Here is a 5,137-nt window from a genome sequence, read left to right on the forward strand (position 1 = left end):
AAACTGTATTTACTTTAATTGTAAAAAGAATATTAGTTCTAGCAATGAAATAGTTGGATATATTATGTTGTGTTAATTTATCATTTAACATTTCATAGTTGACTCCTTTCATAGTAGAAAAATGACTCAGCTATGAGCCGTCAAATGAGAAATTAACACAGCGTAGTTAATCCAATTATTTAGTTCATCCTTTAAATAATATAAAATTATATTAAACACACATAATAATTATTTACGATAGCTTTACCAAATAACACTATATCAGAAATACTTAGTACAGTAGTTTTTACATTTTATAATTTTTTATGTTTTAATCGACAAGGGAAATCGTCAAATTCATAAATTAGGTTTGTATCAAACGAATTTATGTTTATAAAAAGTATCATATACAGCAGTTTCTAAAAAACGCCCTGTACAATGTACATCTACTTGATTTATTCAAATAATTGTAAAACGTTTTTATAAATAGACAAGCACATTCTTTTCTGCTACTTTTCCTTCAAATAGTCAATTCTAAGCGAATGCTTAGCTATTAGAATGGTATTAAGTAAACAATCCTTTTTTGCCCGGTCTTATCTCTAAAGTTTTTTATGCTTTCTTAAATAGCTTATTCGCACCACACAGCGACACCGAATACAGACACAAACTCACACATACGTACTCTAGTCGTACATGCGCACGTTATTATTGTCGTTCATTTATTAGTAGGACGCGAATAAAGACGATACGTTTTGATGCCGGCCGGTTTTATACTTTATTTTATTACAAGTTAATTATCGTTTTCGGACAATGCAAGTGTTAAAATTGACATTAAGTGTGACTATTGTGAAGGTTCTTCCACGATGAGAGAGAAATCCACCAAGAAAATGTTGCAAGTGTAAAGGTAAGGGTAATTTTCTTAAGTAGCCATTAGACTGTATTTATTGTTCGCATTGTAAATAAAATTCCATGTTACTTTTCACAAAATTTAAGACTAATGCTTTATGAGAAGTTTAACAATAAAATTTGCATTTGAATGCGGAACTTGCCTATACACTAGTGGTGAAAAGGGAACATCATAGGGATGTTCTATTACACATAAATTATCAAAGGATTGCGTCATCTTTTGAAAACTAAGACATGATAGGTATAGAACAATTCATACAAATTCCTTCAGCTATCTTTTCATGGGTATATGTATAAATAATAAGATTATATAATTTTAATAAATATAATTTAAAGCTTTTCGCTCTGGCGACATGAAAAGAGGAAAATTGTGTGTAATTTCTGTTATCAGCGAAGGTTTCGCTTAACATAAATATAGTTGTGGTCAAAGTAAAAGGGGAGACTTAAAACAGGTTGAGTAAGGGTGAATTATTAATATCTAAATGATAATAATTTAAAAGTAAACTGGTGTTCTTCTCTCTCCAGAATTTTCAAAAGTCTATAACTTTCACTTTTTAAAGTAAAATGTAAAATTGCAAAAATATTAGTAAATTATAATCTTCATGTTGCTTTAGCGTTTTGCAATAAAAATAGTTTTTTACGTTCCGTAATAGGTAGGTACCTTTATTCTACGTATAGGTACGTCTAGGATGTTCTATACATATAAACTTTAATACTCGGGTTGCACCTCAATTTGTAAACACCTGATCTATATCCTTCCAATTTTACCTTTACTGTTTATGAAACGTATTCATAAAATACAAATTAAAGTACCAAGATAGTTTCAGAGAAAAAGATACTTCACTGTTTTGTGGCGTTCGTCATTTAGCGAAATAAAAATAACAATTGCAAATAGTTACGTCGCACTAACTTACCCAAGTACCCTCATCATCATCATTAGTCCTAAGACTGACTGGTTAGACACGCACCTCCACTCATCCCTATCCTGAGCTAATATTCGCATTTCCCTAAAAGTAGAACATCCCACATCCTTAATCATTCGTGAACAGTAATCTAATGTAGGTCTACCTGTACTCCTTTTAACTCCTGTTTATGCTTCTAATATGTTTCTGACTAGTCTTTCATGTCTGAGAAGATGTCCTACCAACCTATCTCGCCTATTTTGCATTAACTTCCATTGAGTCCTCTGTTCTCCTATTCTTTCTAACACCTCCTCATTTCTAACCTTCTCTTTCTACGGTATCCTCATCATTCACCTGTAACACCACATTTCGAACGATTCTAACCTTTTTTTATGCGCCGCGCCCATCGTCCATGTTTCGCACCCGTACAGCGCCGCTCTCCAATCGTACACTTTTAGCAATCTTTTTCTATTTCTAAATTAACCGTTCGCGAGCATATAAGTGACTTCTTTTTATTGTCCTGCGCTACTCTGTTGTATATCTCTACAGCACCTTCCATCCGGAGCTATCTGACATCCTAAATACCGAAAATCAGCCACTTCTTCTATTTCTTCCTCCCGTAGATATATAAAATTCTGAAGACTCTATTTTAACAAAAACCAATATTGTTGATTATAAAAATTATCCTGCTGACAACGAAAAATTAAGCTAATAAATGCGTAATAAAAGGGACCTTATTCCTGTTGTTTATAGAAGAGTGTTAAAATATTTTCCCCGACTTTAAAGAACGGGCGGTGATCTCAAAATTCCGCTGTCTTTATTACTAAAAGTTTTCTGTTTGTTTTGTGTAGAGGAGTCTAATGTAAACGCATTTAGGACTGGCTGGCGTAATAAGGAGCCCAGCTACTCTAATTAAATAAGCGGCTGACAACGAGTTGAACAAGTCCTTCTTGCAGGAAGTTCCAACCGCGCCGTGCCGCTTCATTATGCCCTAACTGATTATGCCTCGGCTCCTGGCGATCTTCGCTAATCCACCTATTTAGTTTAAATGAAGCGAACCCGAGCAATATGCAAGCGCACTCGTTATAGATATTAGTACAAACCAAAGATGGTCATTTTTGCAAAGAAATCGCGATTCACTTTTTTTTCCTTAATTCGTAATATAAAGACATTACAGCTAAGAGAATATAATAGAAAATTTTTTATTAATTTAGGACCTACACTAGAGGTCGGCAGGTAATTTTAGGCAAAAAATTTTTGGCGATTCAATTTTTGGACCTTGCGAGGTCCGGACCTGGACCGTAGTCCGCCAGTTGCCAATGTTGACCTACATCAATGTTTTGCCTCATGGTAGAATAATTATTACAATTTCTACTATAAATAACAAAAATACCCAAAAAATTAGACTTAACAATTGTATAAAATCCTAATAAACAATAAACAATTATGATACTGGAAACTTTGATAAAACTCCTACCAGGAGGCTAAAAGTTGGTGTTGGTTCATTAGGTACATTTATCTAGGTACAGTTGCCTGAAAATTGTGACCGGCATTTTGAATTTATAAAACTGCTTTCCTAAAAAATTTAAAATCCAAAATGGTACACTTGCATAGGTAATGCTTTTGTTTTGCTATTGTCTATCACCAAGCTTGGTTTTTATAACTCCCCTAAGTAAGCCAACCTTTAAACGATTAAATTTTCCCCCTCACTGTTTAAATATACCCCTCCTGCTGTTTTGATCCCCATATTTTAAGATTAATTTATGAGGTCTCTACCCTTTGTAAAAAGTGGTTTTATATATAGGTGCGTACAAGTAACCAAAACTAAGCAACATTTAGCTAAAGACAGTTTCCTCTGTAAAACCAACAAAAATCTGCTATTAAAGTACCTGTACCTATACCCTCCTCTTTCTTTCTTTAAAGATAATCAGTATTTTTTTTTTAAGTTTTCATTATTTAAGTCAAATTAAAGCATGATGTAATGTTTATCGTAAAATCCTAACTAATATTATAAATGCGATGCTAATTTGTTTGTTTACTCAATTGTTCATCATCATATTTTGTACATATATTGTTAGGGGTACAGCAAAGGACATAAGGTATCTTTTACCCAGAAAAAAATATTGTTCCTGAGGGACAGAAAGATTTCTTTTAATCTCGATAAAGACAGTTTTTAAGTACTGCAATTCTACGTATGTGAGTGTATGTTTAACCTAGAAAATTAGAAACTTTTCTTTTATCCTGATGATCCTGGTCAGGAGTTAAGAACAAATTTATCAAATTATTGTATTTTCGATGATCTTTGACACGCATTTAGGACATCAAGGAGAGTGAAACCACGGTTAAAAGCTTCTTTTACAATAATTTTTTAATCCTCATACCTATATGTACATATGTAATTGGAAATCATAACATCAAGTTTTCCATTTTAGCAATAATCAACATTTGATTGTGAAAACGTGCCATGTCACGACTCAATTAGGACTACTGATCCTCGTTAACGTTTTAATCAGTGCTAATGAGCTTTATAGAGGGCATTTCGATGTCGCGCACCTTTGAGAAAAATAATTGGAACACAGTAACCGGGACCCTGGCCTCATAATTGACTCTTTGACATGCAAATTAAGTGCCGGTTTCCTCTCTGTCGACATTTTCCTCTCGATGCTTCGATCGCTATGGATATCATCCCCGCTTTTGTAACTCATTGTTTGATTTTGACGTTAACACGATATACCACCCCGGCGACAACTCGGTGGTCAATCAATAGATCGTCAAACAGTTTCACGGCGACTAATCTATTGTCAATTAAAACAACTATACATATATGTATGTACATGATATATATAATATGTAGTATTCATACCTATTCGATAGGTACAAAGTTTTTCTACATTGCTGTACAATTACATTAATCAATTATTTCTAAAAGTTAACCTGAAGAGGTACATTGAACTGCAAATTGGTGAAAATCCACCATTCGTAACGCCGAAATATTGAGGAAATCAAAAATAAAAATTAAACAGGAAAATGACTTATCATACCTAGACAAAATTTTTCAGTCTCTCAGAGTCTTTCAGCGTCTGTAAGAGCGTCTCTCACAGTCTTTCACAGTCTCTCAGTCATGGCCTAGGTGTTTTTTATGGATCTCTCACAGTCTCTGTATGAGAGACTCGAACGATAAAGTTGTTAATTCAGAGATTCGAGTCTCTCGTTCAGAGATTGGATACGAAATGAGGATCTCTCTATGAGCGACTCGAGTCTCTCGTTCAGAGATTTGAGTCTCTCGTTCAGAGACTGGATACGAAATGAGGATCTCTCTATGAGCGACTCGAGTCTCTCGTTCAGAGATT

General features: G+C 33.9%; 1 long non-coding RNA gene across 1 annotated transcript in view; it reads left to right on the forward strand.

The window, feature by feature from the left end:
- The first annotated feature begins 716 nt into the window (after positions 1-716).
- LOC108744202 overlaps positions 717-5,137 on the forward strand; it is a 209,245-nt gene continuing 204,824 nt past the window's right edge. The window contains exon 1 of the long non-coding RNA XR_001938937.2: positions 717-883. This is a non-coding gene — a long non-coding RNA (uncharacterized LOC108744202). The remainder of the gene's footprint in view (positions 884-5,137) is intronic.

This window comes from Agrilus planipennis, unplaced genomic scaffold (genome assembly GCF_000699045.2).
Source record: "Agrilus planipennis isolate EAB-ADULT unplaced genomic scaffold, Apla_2.0 scaffold13, whole genome shotgun sequence".
In the NCBI taxonomy this organism is placed as follows: Eukaryota; Metazoa; Arthropoda; class Insecta; order Coleoptera; family Buprestidae; genus Agrilus; species Agrilus planipennis.